We start from the raw sequence: 18,910 nt of genomic DNA, 5'->3' as shown, positions 1-18,910 counted from the left end.
GCAGCAGTGGCAGCAGCAGGTGACTCCCTGCTGCAGGGGACAGTGGCACCACTGCCAACCTGACCTGGGGCTGCAGAAGTTCACAGCGTGCTGGGGACCTGGATCTGGGTGTTGGGGGACTGCCAGAGCTTGCCTGACCCCCTGACTACTACTCCATGGTGTTCTTAAGTGTAGGCACCAATGACAGTGCTGGGAAGGCTGGAGAGTATCCAAAGGGACTACAGAGCTCTGGGGGTGGCAGTCAGGGCCATGGTGATCCAGGGTTCTCTTCCCCGCTGCCAGCATGGAGAGAGGAGGTCCCTGATAATGCATGTCAGCCATTGGTTGTGGAGCTGGCAAAAGGATTCTTGTTTCTGTGGCCATTAAACCCTGTCTTAAAATAAACATGTGCTTGAGCAGGAGTTAGGCCAGATGACCTCCAGAATTCCCTTCTGGCCTTGACCTACCTGTGATTCCATGAATATGTCATAAAGTACAGCAGATATTATTCTCATTCCAGGTGAGGGGTTATTGTTTTCTGTAATTTTTGGCTAAAGCTATGTCTGGTAAAAAATGAGACCTAAAGTATGCTCCTAACAAAACATTGCCAGAGAAGATGTTTATTTAAATCATGATAGAAAAAAACCCCAAAACTATTTAAAACTTGGGCTCAGCAGCCAGCAGTTATAGCAGCTATGGCCATGACTGGACAGTTGGTCCAATTCCATTTCCTGCAAGGCTTACCCTGTGGGAGGCAAAAGAGCAAAAGCTGCTTCTTCCCCTTCTCAAGCCTTTTACCCAAGTTCCTTCTGCCCCAGTTCCTCTCTCTTCTGCTGGAGGAGTTTTCTGCCATTCACAGGAGAGCAGCTGAGCAGAAACTGGCAAAATTCTGCTGCCTGCCATCACTGTCCCTCTACAGATGACAGGCAGATTTACACCCTGCCTCCTACCTAGTTATAGGGTTACAGACAGTAAGTGATAGCTGTGCACTTAGAGTGAAAGCAAGGAAGTTTAGCTGGGATAAATGATCCCTGCTTCCTCCTGGGGTGTTACTGAAAGCAAAAAAGAAGTAGAATTAATTAGGCCTATTAATTGTCCCCCCTCACTCGTGTCAGTCAGGCATAACTTCTAAGGGGTTAGTCAACTACACTGTAAACTGAGGTAGCTAAGAGTCATCTCTCCATAGTAAGAATTTGGCAGAAAATATCTTTTTTTAAAAGCAAAAGCAAAAAGAGACCTCACATCTCGGAATACGGGTTATCTATTTCTTTTGACCCCAGCAGAAACCTGGGACCACTTCTATATTATTTTAGAATAGAAGAGCTAGATTGATATTTTTTTCTGAACGAGCTGCTATAAAATAATGAAACACATTATGATACCAACTTATACTCAGATTCTAGCAAAATACAAATATTGAATTTTATGTTTAATTGCCACTTACTCATTGCCTCATAAATTAGAAACTGCTATTCAGTAGCAAACCATTTGCTTAACATGGTGCTGCGCATTTTATATCAAACAGTTGTGGGCTTCTTTTCTTCCCCTACTTTGGTTAAAATATATAGCTTCCTTGGGAATTGTTAGATTAATTTGGTTTGTTTTATAGTTTGGATGTGAATGGCTCACAGTCCATAGGGTCTAGCTTTCCCGTTTATAAATAATTCCCTTTTTATGGTGCAATTAGGATGCACTGTGTTTTTGCAACACACCTCAGAGGGAAGCATGACAAATGGGAGGTACTAAAAGTTCTGTTTCTTTTCCTCCCTGACACAAGCAGGACCTCAAGAATCCGGAATAAGGACTATAATGGTGTTTCTGCATATATTCAGTTCACAGTTTCTACTGTGTACTATAATTTTTATTCTGATGCTGTACTGTGCTGCTGCATCTGTACTTGGTGTTTACCTCTGTCAAGGGGCTTCTCAGTGCTATCTATTTATCTATGCAAGCACAGAACAATACATCTATTTTGTAGTGAATTTGAAGTTATTTCTGTGAATGTTAACAGGTGTTTCCAAAATATAGACAGATATTTAGACTGCATTCAACTCATGACCAAAACTGAATTTATGAAAAAGGATAAGAGCAGAGAAGATAAGAATGAGAACTGAAATGACCAGAATGAGATTCCTTGTAACTTATAACAACTGCATAAAAATGATGAGGTGTTGTGAGGGGTTTGAAGTGAGCAATTACAGCTAAACCCATTCTAATGGATATTTTTGTTCTTCTGCCTACATTGAAGATGCATAGCTGAGGTACCCTCAAGGCACATGTAAGCCATTTCACCAAAGAATTTATTTTTTACATAAAGTCACACAAAAAAGAAAAATAAAGGCAACAAAACAAACAAGCAAACCAAAACTAAACCAAACCAAACCAAACCAAAACAAAAAATTCCCAGCTCCTTTATGTAAAGGAATACATATATAAAAATACAAGCTCCTTTATGGAACAGATCAATGTGAAAAGACTTTACGCCAGGATTTAAATAATGTATGTAGAAGAAAATAAAGAAAATAGAGAAATTGTAGAGAAAAAAAAGATTATTTGTTACCATGTCCAGCTATCACTTATTCTTTGGTAAAATCAGCAAGCAATTTTCTTCATTGCTATGTCACAGTGAATGTGCTAATGTGAAGTCTTTTATCAAAAATATTCCTATGGCTATTCTCCCATTCTCTCCTCTTGTCTGGAAAAGTTGCAATTACAAAACCACAAAAGAGAAACAGCATCTCATGACAAAGGTAAACAATCACACATTTTACGTGTCAAATACATACTTTTCTTTTTCCTTATTCAAAAATTTTAAATAGTGAACAAAAGATACATTCTAATCCATCTGCATGCTGTTGACAACATGCAAACAGAAAGATGAACTACAAACAATAAATGCATCATTCGCACTGAAGTGTCCAATTTGTACTCTTTTACAAATGCATCAGCTTGTTGAAGCCATGAAATGACAAGTCAGACATTAAGAAATAAAGTCACCATTAATATTCAATTTGCAAAGAAAAATAAGCCAGTCAATATCATTTGCTACATGAAATGAATCTACATTCATGTCATGAAAAATCAGAAAAGCACAAGTGCTGATGTTTGTCTGTTCCCGTTACAATTGTATTAAAGTTCACACTCCAGGTGAGCACAAAGGAGTGAACACATAAAAGAAATCAAAATGGCTTGGGGTCAGATTTGCTTTGGCATACGAAGTGGGAAGCAAATAGCAGTGATGTGTCACTTTCCCAGATCTCGCCCTAATAAGGGCCCCTTGCATTATCTTCCAGGGGAGTACTCAAATATCATAAGACATATAAAACATTAATTAGACATCACTGTTTGAATAGCCAGCTGTGTGAATTAAGCTCTCTAAACCTCTAGGCTCTTAAGATCAACTCTACTCCACCCCAGGCTCACACACACACACACACACACACACACATACACACACACATACAAAATCTGTCATTACTGCCTTGTAAGATTCCGGTGCTATCTAAACTCATCAGGACCACATGAAGAGAACCCAAGCTCTCAGAAACAGTTGTGCCATTAGATTTTCCAATTTGCCTTCAGTCAACTTTATTCAACCACAATCAGTCTATTTAGTAGATGAGAATAATGTTGCCTATGGCAGGATTGGTGCTAGGGCATCAAATGGGTTTTTTACGAGCAGGTTCTTAAGAATGAGATTTCTGAGTTCCTACCTGCACTCTTCAACATCAGACAGAAGAGAGGTCAAGCTGTGCTTGAAAATGCTGTCTTGAACTCTTCACTCAGAAGGGATGCAAAGCCTTGGGAGAGTCCACTGTTAACCTTGAAAGAGAATATTTCATTACCCAGGCTTTGCTGGCTCCTCATCATGGAAAGTTTGATTCTGCCCTTTGAGCATCCCCTGAAGCTCAATAAAAAATATTCCAATATATTTACTTTCTTCATGTGCTTTGAGAATGCATACCCTGATATTGTCCCTGATATTGTCTTTCATAGTTTTATTTTTTGCACTGTCTGTCCTTCTGTCCTAGCACATGTATAAATATATATCATGTGTAGGCATGCTCCTTACTGGATTACCAGTATAATCTCTTTAATCTCTTTTCTTTTATTGCCTACTTTGCTTTCTTTTTTTTTTTTTCTTTTTTTATTTTTTTTGCATAAATCCAGAAAGAGAGCTCATGAAGAAAAGAATGCCTGAACACCTTAACAAGGGCTTTACAGTATGGGTAGAACTTGGGAAAGCAAAGCTGGCAAACAGAGGAGAAACGCTCTGTTAATACACCTGTTTCAATAGTATTGCTTTAGATACACTGCCTGGAACTGAGCAAGTTAGTTTTTACTGGCTTTTTGTTTGGTTTCATTTATATTATTTTTGTTACAAAACAAAAGGAAAATTATCCATAAAATTAAAAAAAAATTGAAAATCATCACACTACTGAGGAACTGAGTTAAACAAAAATACCTCTGAAAACAAGTATATTTTGGGAGTGGGACTAAGTAATTTTTTAAAAATAGTATGCTTGTTTTTTAATACAAAAAATCCCCTTTTGTGCAAATAACATATATATAGAGTTTCTGCTATTTAAAATAAGAACCTGAGCTCTACATGCACATATGTGGACAGCTGTGTGCCTTATTCCTGTGACTGCCACTGTGGACACTATGAAAAATAGAGAGGAAAGCATGTAAGGAGCAAGTAAAATCATGCTACATATACATACAGTATGAAAGCTAATCTTTCTCCTCAGCTTCACAGTGTTGTGTCTTTCTCCTTTATGCATTTTTATTAAGCTCTCCAGAGAAGCCATTGCCTTCAGTTGATCTTTATGTTAGTGAACAGTTTCTCAGAGCTTAAAAAATAGTCAGGGATGCTGTGCAGATTTGTGGCTCACAGTGAGAGGGCAGCTCAGCAGGGGAGTGTGCAGAGATGTGAAAAAGCTGTTCAGACACTGAAAACTCAGTGGACTGGGGATGTGTGAAGAGACTGCATTCTTAGTTTACATTTGGGTGGATACAATATTGACGAAAACATCAAAAAATTATTCATGTGCTAAAAAATGCTGAGATATTGAAATGGAGAACCAATGGCCTAGGAACAAGAGGAAAATAAAGATTTTTACTGGAGTACTTATGAAACTGTTAATGTTGTACAAAAGTCTTTTTAAAATTCATATTTTTTGGCAGGTTTTTCCCATGTTAATGCAGCATGGACACCATCAGCAGAAACACAGACTTTTTGTGTGTTTCCTAGTTGAATGAGAAAAAAATAATCCTCTTTCCCTTGTAAGTATCAAAAAAATACTATTCCTGTCCTTTTCCATAGTTTCAATAGGGAAATGGCCTCATCTCACCTGTCTTTGGAGGACTACACAAAAACCCTGCTCCTGGGAAACAACGACAACAGCCAGCTGCAAAATGTTCTACCATGAGACATGTTCCTGTCCCAGAAACACAAAACCACAGAAGATTCAAACTGCATCTGTATTGATCCTGATGGCATAGTCAGCCTCTACACACACCGGGCTTCCTAATGGAAAGCTACTGAGAAACATCGATGAAGTGAAACAAATTTTGTTCCACTGTCATTTTTCAGAAAAGGAAGATGGACTGCAACACAGTCAAAAAAAAAAAAAATTGGAGAGGAAAATTGAAACAGACCCAAAGATGTAATGTTTTTCATATTTTGGACCCAAACTCTATCACTCAGTTTGACAGTTGTACTCAAATAAAGCAAAAAGATTTCTCTTTAACCCTCATATCCTCACTGATCTAAGACCATCCTTGTCCACACAAAAAAAAGTGTCAGGAAATCTTCAGAGGCAAAATGCATCAAGAGGTCATACTGTTATTTAATGTGTTGTATTACCTTATCATGACATGATAATAAATCCAGGAAGTGTGGTCATATTCAGGACTCAGTAGTGTGAAATCAAAGGTCGCATCACAGTCCCTCAGCCATGCTCTCCTCTGCACCTGTACCAGTAAGCTGTCGTGCTTTGCAAGGCAGGCTTTTATCATTACAGGGTGGAGAGAAAGCTCAACAACAGAAACAAATTATGGAGTGGCTTTTGTAGAATTTCAAGAGGCAGGAATCTCTGAAATTCAGTCCTAGGATCATTGTCTGACACTGCCTCAAATCCTCTTACTCTCTGCTCGTCAGATTTGAAGATATAAATAGGTGGTCAATGTAGAAATTGCATGAATGGTTATGTGGACAGCTAAACAGATGAATAAGAAGGGAGTTCTTCTGCTAGGTTTTGTTGCAGTAATTTTTCTGCCTTGTTACTGGACCAAGAAGCAGGATAGGTTTGGCACTGTGAGAGGAGTAATTTAGGAAGTTAAATTTGCACAGTTCATTTGAACACAAGCATGATAAATTTCACAAGATTTTTATAGCTGGTATGATGTGCAACCCTCAGCTAGGAGTAAATCTGTCCAGCTCCTCAGTGCTTTTTGCAGACAGTATGCCTCTTCCTTGGCTCATTCCACAACAGTCTCAGTGCTTATAAACTCGCTATAGTAACACAGGTTATTTTTCATTTTTACCTTCAAGCTCAGTACAGAATTCTAGCCATGCCTGCACCTTAGATTTGCTATGTTCAGAAATAACCAAAATGGGAATTTCTGGGGAATACGATGCTTATAACAGTATTTGAGAAGGTGTTTGTAGGCAGGTGTTAGATAGGCATTTTTCATACAATTAAAGTTGAAAATAAAAATTCCTTTTGCTTTTACCTTTGAAGCATATCATATAGATACAATGTCTTGTTTCATTCTGAGCACCCATTTTGGATGCAACACTACATGATAAGAAACCTGTGAAATATCTCTGCATTCCTTCAGAAAAAGAAAAAACTAAAGTGAACAGATCCTTATGGGACATGAAAAGCCCTGATATGCTGTGTGAAGGTCCTGGCACAATGCCTTTTTTTCTAGTCCTTTCTTTTTTTAACCCGAGATAGGAAAACAAGCCTGAGGTAAATTGTTGTGCAGTGAAACTGGATTTTGTATTGAGCTCTGAGTGTTTTTCTATCAGTCTCTCTTAGTGCATGACTGCAGGTGCTGTGTACGCTCATTTTATCTCTCCATGTGGTTAGCTGCAAGCTTGAAAATCTTGATCTAGACACATCTCTGTCCCTGCAGCATATTAAAAAGAGTGATTGCCAGTGGTCCAACTTTTACCTTTCTTTTTTGATAGGGAGAGTGACAAGGGAGATGACACAATGAAGAGTGAAAAAGTGCAAAAAAGCAGGAAAGAAAGCCTACCAATCTCACTCATAATCTGAAACTGATGTCAAAACAAATGTCTGGTGAGTGAAAGGGATAAGGTTTGCCATTTCACTCCAGCTCGAGTTGTGCTGTAGCCTGCTTCAGTGCTGTGATGTGTGGGTCCACACTCCCCACACTCCCCTACATTTACAGGAATATCTGTCCGTAAGCATCAGTTTCCCTGTCAACAACACACATTTGCTCTGTGTTGCAGTGAGAGTGGGCACAGGCATCTGAAAAGAGTCAAATCTGTCTGTTTGGCACATAACATCTTCTGGTTCTTCCCACTGGATAACATTTAAAGTCTTTTCCCTCCACCCATCCATGCCAGCAGAGGTTCTTCAGAGAAACAACAGTGAAAAGCTCAGTCTTATGCTAGTTTATGTCCTGAAGCAACCAGAGAACTTCAGAAAAGATGAAGAGACTTTAACTCCAGAGGATTGGAGATGAAATTGTAAAAGCTCTGGCACATGGTATCTGTTTTGCTTTGCATATGACCCTCATTTTTCATAGCATTTAATACCATTAATTGGTTATTTTCACCAAAACTATGTTAGAAGGACATTTAGAGTATTGATAACTGTAGGTGAAATTCATGTCCCAGTTTTGTAGCATTATGAAGAGCAAGACAGCAATCTTGAAGTCATTCTTATTTCACCTATTTGCCATTAAAAATAATCATGTCCTCCCTCCAGATTATTTACAATTTCATGTGTCAGAAGATGAACTCTCAGGAAAAACACTACCCAGAATGAAAGCAAAGCAAGAATGTTAGAATCACCCCCTATTACTTGAATCACCCCCTATTACTTGAATATATCTCTCCTGATTATCCTGATTTTAACTGTTTCTACTCTGACAGTTATTAATTATACAAATGGTTTCTGAATTCCTAAGCTTAGTGTCTACATAATATTTTTCATTGTTGCATCAAGTAGTTTTATAAGGAAACACAGAGATACTATACTATATATAATTCGATACTATACTGCAGACAGCGGTTCTATTAATTTTGGTAAAACGTGTAAACCAATTCATTCCATTTTGGTTTTAATGAAATATTTTTTTAAATTCCTTGAAAAAATGGGATTATATTAAAGATACGTATATAAGGAGTTATCTTGTGTGCTTTTCCTTTGATAGAAATCATTCTGATACTCAAAACACATTTAGTGCCCCTATCTGACCTGGATACTGGAAACTCTGTGCTTTGACTCCAGATTTTACTTTCTCCAGTTTGCCATTCCCTTCAGACTCTTACTATCAGTGATATGAAATGCTGTGCACTGATTGGTATTGACAGGTCCTGATAAAAATTCATTTCACATCGCCTGCTATTACTTCAAAGGAACAAAGATCTTTTTTTGAAAGAAAACCTAAGTTTTCTTTGAGGTGCTGAGCATGAAAACTCTGTCTTTGTTTGATAAGCAACATCTGATGATTCCTCTCTTTTCAACTCAATGACTGGTCACTACTGAAAACCTGTAAAAGCTGGATTTTGCTTTTGTCACATCCAGGTGCTGCTGACAGCTAACAAACTGCTATTTGGAAAGCAGTGCTTATCCTTACCAATTTCCTTAGGCAGAAGAAATAGAAAAAAGGTACCACAGCTTGAGGCGCAGAATTTATTTTCAGGCTAGCTCTGTGTATTTTGACCCAAGGGCAGCTGCTTCATTTCAATGCAATTTTCTTCTGTTCATGGTCATTTAGAACCTGGTAGTTAAATCTCGTTTCCCTCTTCACTCTGCTTGCAAGCTGCATGTAAACTCCCAATAATTTTTTCCTCCTCTTCCTGATTCTGAACAAGTCCAAGTCAATTTTGCATTACAGGCACATGTGGCCTAAATGGAAGACAGTACAAAAACTTGCCATCTGAAACTGAACTGAAGCAAGTAAGTCCAAACAGAACAATTCTCTTGAATTTGCTTCCTTACCTCAAACAGTTTTGATCAATTTCCAAGAACCAAATTGCAACCACAAATTTTAACCATCAATCCTGCCTTCAGTTGCCAGGGTCATGTGGAAAATAAAAGCAGAGATCCTTGGGTCTTATCTCTTCCTTGAACTAGCTCTCTTCTGATTTCTCTGCACTCTATTACTGCTGGCATGTAGTACACAATGCAACTGACAGCTGAGGTAAGACCCCTTTTTAAACGTGATACTGTGTTCAGGAAAGATGTGAGTCCTATATTTTCCAGGTTTGCCAGAGAAAAGCAACGTATTACTAAAGCATTATATAAATAATGGGTTAACTTTATAAATATATTACTTTGGCCAGTCTCCAAACACTTTGAAAATCTTAGCAATAAAATATAGAGTTATAGTTCAGACCTGCTTTCAGTGAAAAGTCCTCAATACTGCCAGTCTTCCCCGGCACCCAGCCAGCAAAGGCAACTGTTGTTGGCACATGGTGCAAACAGACCTTCCACTGTGATCCTCCAGCCACCATAAAGATGGTCTATCAAGTCTGTTTGTCACAGGCTCTCACCAGTAAAAGTGGTACCTCTTCTTTCCATGGGACCCAGTAAACTCACAGGTCCCAGAAAGTGGCATTTCCACATTAAGAGCAAGTAGCCTCAGTCTGCACCAATCCTTAGCCTGTGTCAGCTCCTAAATGCTTATTGCCAGCTGGCACATGGGCACTGGCAATACTGCAAGGATGCAGAAAAAGTCAGTCCTAGCTGAACTCAATGGTAAAGAAAACTAGGAAAGGAGGTGTTTGGGTCATCAGCAGGGCATCAACAGAACACATCTATAAGACTAAGCATGAATAAACAAACAAAAACCTGGGCAAAATCCTGAACTTTAACACAAGGGTATCACAATGTGTGCACAACACCAAGACTAACACAGAAAGAAGAACGGAAAGATAAGGGCACCAGCATGGCAGATACACACCTTCACTGCTGCATGTGTGAGCAGGTTGTGTGTCATGCTGCAGTGGAGACGGGGTGGAGGTAATTAACAGCTCCACAACACTGAACAGAATTGGATACCTCAAATTATGGGCAATTGCCTTCACTTTCTGCCCACCTCCCTGTCCTCCTTCCTTCTCAAAAGATATAGAAGACCATGTGTCCTTTTTCCTTTGACCTGATTTTATTTGCTCAGTTCTTCACCAAGTTTCGTATCTGTCAATTCATTTTCCACCTTTCTTGCTGTCTGTAGCTTTCTCAAAGGGAGGGGAAGTGCTGAGTTCAGTGTGGGCATTACTTGCCTGAGTTATTTTTCCCAAATCTAGCTGAACTTAGTAGACATAAAAGGGAAAATTACATAGAAATAAATCTATCTTTGAGCATTATTTATAGGGAGTAGGTTTTTTTTATCCTGTGGGACACTAGCCTGTTTCATGTCAGGATGAAACCAGTATTTTCCAGAAATATATATATAAATAAATTATTAAATAACTGTATTTTTTAAAGAGAAAATAGGAAATCACATTTCATGTTTGCAAAGGCCTTGTTTATTCCAAGTAACCGCTAGCTCAGTTATGAGAGTCCTCACCTAGCAGCCAGGTGACCTTGCTATTACTTAGTCCCTGGTCTGAGCACACTTCAGTCACAGAAATGGTGTGGGCACTGAAATATGCAAAAACATTCACAAAGAGAAAAGCAGAAGCAGCAATTCTAAGCACAACTAGAGCCACTGATTCATTGTTAAAAATAATATAAAGCACCAGATTAATATCAATAGCCAAAAAAAATATTGTGCATATTCACACTGACTTTTGTGAGACTCCAGCTGACTCTATTTCTTCATCTTTGCTTAACATAAAAATAAATTTACAAAGTAAGGGGTAAGTCATATGCAGAAAGGGCTATCAGTAGTGGGACAAAATAATGAGGGTAATGTAGCATTATGGTAATACAGAGGAAATAAATTCAGTTATTTTGGTTTTGAAGAAATTCAAAGGACTGAAAAATGAAATCATAACCTTTACCTGGACAAGTTGAATGATGTCGTGGCCTATGCCACAGGACCCAGGCAGTACCTCCTGTATGATGACCTCCTTGAACTTGTTCTGTTAATGAGCACACATCTTCTATTATCAGCTCAGGCTCCCTTGAGGCAGCACAAGTGTTGAATCTGCTCAGAGCTCTTTGGCTGGGCTATCTAAAACATATGCCTTGCAATTGCCATCCACCTTTGCTGCACCATCGTCCATCCTAAAACTCCCTGACTCTATGCAGGCCAACAATTTAAAACACCAAAATTGACAGACAGTCAGCATTCACCTTCTGTCCTGGAAAGACTGAAATTGACATTCCTATGGTCTGTTTCAAGAATAATATAGATTAAGTAGGAGAGATGTAGCCAGAAAGTGTCATAATCACCGAGGAAATGCACTAAGCCTGCTGGTTCACTTACTAACAGCCCATTTCTCCAGCACAGGCATACTTCCCACAACTGGCAATGACCCAAAAGCTGTGCCAGCTTTATTCAGGACATAACAACACGGCAGAAAGAAATAGTGGGGGGAACTATAGGAACGGCTGCATCTTAGCTGTACATCCCAGTGCAACTACTTCAAAAGGTGGGAAAAATATGTTTATTTTGAAATGTTTGGTAAGATAAACATTAAACAAACCAAGGCTGGACTTTATCAAGTCTGTTTGCCACACATTTTCCTGCACTCATAGGTGTCCAGATTACAGTTTATTAGTTGCTCCTCAGTGTTGCAATTATGGGTGATTGGGTCAGTTCATATGGATAGCAAATCTAGCAACTATCCCTACTGCCATTCCCATTTATTGCATCTCATTTTGTACTGCCACCATTCTGTACAAGGCCTTGAGGGTGCCTTTAGACAGAAGCCTCATCCACCTCTTGCAAGAGGAGATAAACACCTTTCCAACTACCTCTGCTTCCTCCTGACCATATTAGCACTATTTGTCAGAATCAGACTCTTTACCAGAAACATCAAAGTGGTAGATTGAGAGAACAGCAATAGGAATGGCAAAGCATGTGGAAAAGGGAGCGAAAGGGAAAAGACAAGGTGGTAAGGATTTAAGATCTGGCAACTGAGCGGGCCCTGCTGCTGACTGACAAATATTCTACTAATCAGCAGCTGGGATAAGTCATCCAAGGTAGCTTTGTTTCCTGCATTTTATTTGCCAGAGTAACCACATTAACATGGGTCAATAGTTACAACACCTATAATGTCTAGCACATAAACCATCATCTAACTGCCTGACTTGCTTATTACCATCTGTCATTCAAAAGGCTCTTATTTGAACTCTGCTGCAGTCAGTTCCTCATCAAGGCTTATTTTTATAATTAGATTTTTAAATAGCATGAAAAAATAAGATTCCTGCAGGATTTTTAGCTCAGTGATGATTCATAAGAGGATAGTAATATTGCTAGCTATTTCAGTATATTAAATACAATCTCCTAAATGAGCAAAACCAAAGTTAAGACCGGAAAATCATCTATGATAACAGCTTTTCACAAAATGCTGATCACTGTTATTATATTTGCATCTCTGTGCATCAAAATATATGTAATACTTGAAACAAAAACCCAAACCAAATAAATAACAGCATGTACTTAAACACGTTTACAGAATTATGGGGCTCTGGAAAATGACATGCTATTCCACTACAAGGTATAAAAAATCCCAGCTGTTTGATACTGTGAGGGAAATATATTGGTTTTACATTTTATAATTTCAAAGCCTGTTGTCAACAGGTAACTTATGCTACTTTATATTCCACTCATCACAGGCCACTATAATTCCTTATGGCAGGACCAAGTAAAATATATCCCTCTGTGCTGACACGACTTATTGTTTTTTGTCTCCTATAAATGATTTGTGGTTGTGTTTTGAATTTTTGTAAGAGTATTTCCAGAAGCTTTAAACAGAAACAGTACATTCAGCAGAGCAGGCACACCAATATTTTAGGAAACAGAGAAAATCTTTGGTTCATTGTCTGACCCTGCTTAATTTTCCTCCTGCTACTTCTTGCCAGAGTCCCCTTGGCCCCTCTTTTCTGTTCAGGCTCATCAAGTAGTCATGGAATCTATTAAACTACTTGCTTGAGGCTATTTGAGCACGTGAGTGTTGCTCACTCCAGCCCATATGTCACAGACACTGACATGAATCGAGAATCAGTTTTTCTGTTTCGGTGTAATGAAACGTTGGGTAGGCACGCCTATGTCTCATCAGTGGAGGAAGGAAGTACCACACATGGAGAAAACAGCCATGAGCACGAAAAGGGCTCTCTTTCATCCCGATACCTTGAGCTAATTAAAAGACTCCATTTGCAGTTTCTAGCCTCAACCATTTTCAAACACTTCTCTGACTGCTAAGGCATTGAATTGCAGACCTCTGCTTGGGTTTGGCAAGGCTGTCAGATAGTGCAAAAGTCTGTTTACTTACCAAGAAGGCCCACTTGATTTGAAGACCAGAAAACTTGCTTGTTGGTGATTTTTTTCTGTCACTTTTTACATTGGAGTACTTTTAAAAAGTAATTTTGGTCAAATACCGTGATTTCACAGAATCATAAAATCACAGTTGCAGAATCACAGAATGGTTAAAGCTGATACTGTCCTCTGAAAGTCACGTGGTCCAAATCCCCTGCTTAACACACAGCTGCTTGCACAGAAACCTGTCCCAGTGGTTTTTGAGTCTCTCAGAGGATGAAGATTCCATAATCTCCCTGGACTTCTGGTGCCAGTGCTCAGTCACCCTCACAGATAAAAACAGGTTTGCAGTATTTAGAGGGAGTATCCCATGGATCAGTTTGTATCCACCGCCTTGTTCTGTTCACTGACTGCCACTGAAAAGAGACTGGCTCTGTCCTCTTCTCACCCTTCTTTCATAACCTTGCACATATTGATGGGATCCCCATGTGCCTTCTTTTATTTAGTTCCAACACTTTCAGACTCATACGTGAGGGATCTTTCAGCCCCTTGTCAAGCCTGAGGCCCTTCCCTTTGGTGAGGCCATGCTGACACTTCCTGATGACTTTCTTGTGTTTTTGTGCCTGGAAGTTGTTTCCAGGATTAGCTGCTCCAGCTCCTTCCCAGAAACCAGGGCAAGGCTGGCCTGTCTGTAATTCTCTGGGTCATACTTAACCTTCCTGAAGATAGAGGTGACACTATGACATTTCATTTCCTCCAGTCTTTGCCTAGCTCTCCCAGTTGCTGGGCTCTGTCAAAGATTGTTGAGAGTGTCCCTGCAATGATAACTGCCAGATGACATGAATGCATCCCATGAACCCATGGAATTACATATGCCTGGTTTGCTCATATTCTCTGACTTGGTCCTCTTCCACCAAGGGTATTTCTTCCTTCCTGCAGTTAATCTGGCCTTCCTAAAGGCCAGTCCTTCTGTAAAGGCTGAGACAAAGAAGGCAGCTCAGCCTTTCCCATGTCTCATTTAACCAAGTCAACTGCTTCATTGAGCATATCCCCTAGTTTTCCTTCTGCCTAGGTACTTACTAAAGCACTTCTTATTGTCTTGGATGACCTTGGCCAGGTTCAATTCCTTTTAACTTTCCTAGGTCCATCCCAGGATGCACAGGCAGTGTTTTACTAGTCCTCCCACGTTACTTATAATTCTTTGACCCCTTTTTGCTTCCTTTTTTCTCTTTGAGTTTGGCTATGAGCTTTTTGTTCATACACACTGGCCTCCCATCTTTTATCCTTCCTACAGTGGAAATGAAGAATCCATTGTGCATTGCGTGAAATAATAAAGCATTTTCCAAAATTTCCCATGATGATATTCTAGGTCACAAAGAAACCTTCTTCACTTAAACCACTTCAATACATGACTTAATGGAGAGAAGACAATTCGTTGATTTAAACACCATTATTACCTATATAATTGGACTAATATTTATGGAACTAATTTATCAGGGTTCACAGCAGGTTTCAGTACTTAATTGAAAAAAAAAAAAAAAAAAAGAAAAAGCACTACCCCTAGAAAGGAGAAATTCAAGCAACTATTTTGCCAGCAACATTATAGACATTATCAGTGTCATGACCTTTGGCCTTTGATACTTTCAAGAGTTGTCCCTAAGGAAATCATCTGCTGGAATGTTAATCTGTTGCTTCTCTGACCTTCTACACATGTACCACATTATTATTACAACCACATGCTTCCCTTTTCATCCTGTCATTTTGACAATGGGGCCAATGGGCAATTCATCTCCAGACCAGATAGATGCAAGAAAGTGGATAGCAGTAAATGAAATTAAATTGAGAGTGGATATTTCTAAAGTCACAGTAAGACTGCTTTTCAGAAAGAGACCCAGCTTCCTAATTATACACTATGTGAGGTAAAAGGTGTGTGGCACACATATAACAATGATTTAGAGTTAATGCACAGAATGATCACAGCTCTGGCATTTCTTTCAAGATTTTCACACCTTATTCTTTAAACACATATTTCCCTTTGAACAGCGTCTAGGAAGATTTATTACTTGATTTTTTCCTAGCTCCTATCATAGCTCATTCTTTCACCTGACATTTACTTCATGTCCCAAACTTAGCATGAGTGACACTACCTCAGTGTGCCTTAAAACAAAAATAATAACAACAGTAAGCTTTAGCATGGGGATTGTTAGAAAATAAGGACTTGCTGACAACCAGATGTTGTGTCTTTTATTTCCACTTAGAAGTGAACAAATGAGTGATTCTTATCTCACAAGCCTCCTCGTGATGACTCCACGTACAGAAGCATCTATTTGCCCTTGCAGAGGTAGCAGCAGTAAAGAGAAAGGTACAATTTTGTGCTAGCCACACCTAAAATTAGTCCACTACTTGAATTTCCTCTGTGCTCATGAATTGCATCCACCAGCAAGCGTGCTGCAGCAAAACTTGATAATTGTTGCAAAAAGATTGCAATATTTCAATCTGGTTTGATTTGATATTAACTTCACCTCATTTGAGACATCAAATGTTTTGATATTTCGTTGTCCAATAGGAGCCACTTTTTTGGAAATCTTTCAGATTCTTGATAGCCTAGGACAACAATCTGAAAATGTACCTAATTGCATAATTGAATTGTATAGCTTGTTTTAACTGTATGGACTACAGGTTTTTGTTTTGGTTTTTTTTTTTTGAGTTCTAAGCCCTTAAGCCTAAGGGAGGTTTGGTCCCCAAAATTGTTCAAACATTTCTGACCACTAGCATAGCAATCATATTTAGCATATATCCCCAGTTTAAACTACTTTGAAAAGGCTTGTTTCAAAACTGTCACTACAGAGGAAAATTATCAAAATGAAGTTCAAGTCTTGATTTTCTAAAGTCATACAAACATTAGAAGTAACTTTTATGTAATTTTCCCTCTAAAATAGAAGCTAACCTATTTTCTAAGTCAGAATTAAAATAATTTTTTCAGACCTTTTATTCTGAGATCACAGTGACGAAGGAAAAAAGACTTCTTAAGAAAAGAATGAAGGATTAAAGGTCAGCAGATGACAGAGTTCAAATTATATATCCTGGGCAAGAAAAAGGTGCTGCAGAAGAATGTCAAGAATTCTGGGCTTTTGTCTTACTTTTAAAGGAACATTTCAAACAATACATGCCTACTGTAGCTCCAATAGAGTTGAATGGCATATAAAATTATTGAAAATGCAATCTCAAGTTTTGAGGCTTGAACATACTAACAGGCATTTCAACATTTTTTTAAATTTCTCTAAGCTTCCTGTTAGGCAAAGAGATAAGAAACCTTAATGAGTCACAGATACGTCACATGGTTGCAAAGTTGAGAGATAGAAACATTCGTTACAGCAGAAATTTAAATAAAAAATAAATTTTTTAGAGTATAACAAATTTTAGCCCATACCCAATTTTTACCTTGCAAAGATAAGGAAATCCCTAACCACAAAGCACAGTACAAAATAATAAGTCTTGCCCCAAAAAAATTTAAATTACTAGGAGGAAAATTATTGAAAATTTTGATAATTAGGTCATTTGGCATAGCATTAAGCAGTGGCAGCACTGACAAGAAATACAGTATGTGCTGCATCCAGAGAAACAGCAAGTATTCACAGAAAGTGAAAAATTATTAATCAGGGACTTCTCTCTGAAACTGGAAAGGATGTCATAGAACTATAAATTCATAAAGTCTAAACCTCTACATTTTGAAGAAAATTGACTGAGAGCCTATTTAAGGATAAAATAGTACAAGAGCAGGATAAGACTAATTCTGAAAGGTCAAATGAACAGAGATAAAAAAAGAAATCCTGTCAGAGTCAGAGTTCTTTTGAGATCAGTTGTTTGTGCTTTAAAGGAGTTGCTAGCAGAAGCTTAGCTTTTCTTGAGGCATGTGAAAAGTGGCTCAAAACCAGATCATTAAGTGGTGTAACAACAGAGAATGGGGCAATATAAGACTGTGAACCAAGAACTAATGAAGGAAGAAATATACAGCAAATGAGCCACAGAGAACTTAAGTCCTTTGCCATGGTTAAGTTACAGAAGACCTCTCAGTGTCAGACAATGAATACAAGTAAACAGGAACAGGATTGCATGAAAAGAACAATATTGCAAAATACTCAAAAAATCATAAATTGAGACATGAGAAGTGTCATGTGTTTTTAGAAGTCTTTAAAAATTACAAAATTTTGCTATTTAATTTCTGACAGTGCTCCCAGGTGTCAAAGAAGGCCAGAAGTGTCCTGGCTTGTGTCAGTAATGATGTGACCAGCAGGACCAGGGCCTGTCCTCTGGTACTTGGCACTGGTGCAACCACTTCTTGAGTGCTGTGTTCAGTTCTGGGCCCCTCAGAACAAAAAGGACATTGAGGTGATGGAGCAAGTCCAGAGAAGGACAATGGAGCTGTTGAGGGGTCTGGTGCAGAAGTATGAGGAGGAGCAGCTGAGGGACATGGAGGCATTCAGCCTGGAAAAAAGCCTCCCAAAAGGAGGCTGTATTGACATGAGGGTTTGTCTCTTCTCTCAGGTAAAAAGTGACAGGACAGCAAATGGCCTCAAGTTTCTCCAGGGTAGATTTAGGTTAGATATTAGGAAAAGTTTCTTTCCCAAGGATCTGGTCAAGAACTGGAACAGGCTGCCCAGGGTTGAGGCAACATACATAACTAGAGGTATTTATGTGTGGATGTGATGTTCAGGGATGTGGTTTAGTAGTGGACTTGGAAGTGGGAGGTTAATGGTGGGACTTGATAATCTTAGGGATCTTTTCCAACCTAAGTAACACTACAGTTCCGTGGTACAGGAGCCTTTAAAACTCATCTTCCCGGGCTCTTATCGGCATGTCAGAAAAACATTTCTTAGAGAACTGAAAGACAATTTTAAAATGCAGATCACATGAATCCAAGATCTGTGTTGCTGGTGGTAGCAACAGATTTTTCTGGTGGCTGGACTGTGGGGTGAATTGCACATGCCAGGTTTTATTGCAGTTACAGCTGGGTAGTCCTTCTGCTGGGGGATGACTGAGCCCACTGAGCCCTTACTCTCTTTCCACCTCCCTCTTGACCTTCCCACCTTCTACCCAAGGGTGCTTATGCTGGAAAATAGAAACATCTGACCTGAGGGTGGAAAAGAGGTACCATGCAGCGTGACAAGTGTTAGCTTGGAAAAGAGGATAGAGTAGGAAAAGGAAATGTCAATTACAGCATTGGAAAAAAATGCTCCCTGGAGACTGCCACAATCCTCTCCCCAAAGACCCGTCCCAAGCAGAGCATAAGCTTGCA

This window comes from Haemorhous mexicanus, chromosome Z (assembly GCF_027477595.1).
Source record: "Haemorhous mexicanus isolate bHaeMex1 chromosome Z, bHaeMex1.pri, whole genome shotgun sequence".
Lineage (NCBI taxonomy): Eukaryota > Metazoa > Chordata > Aves > Passeriformes > Fringillidae > Haemorhous > Haemorhous mexicanus.
This window is presented reverse-complemented; position numbering follows the sequence as displayed.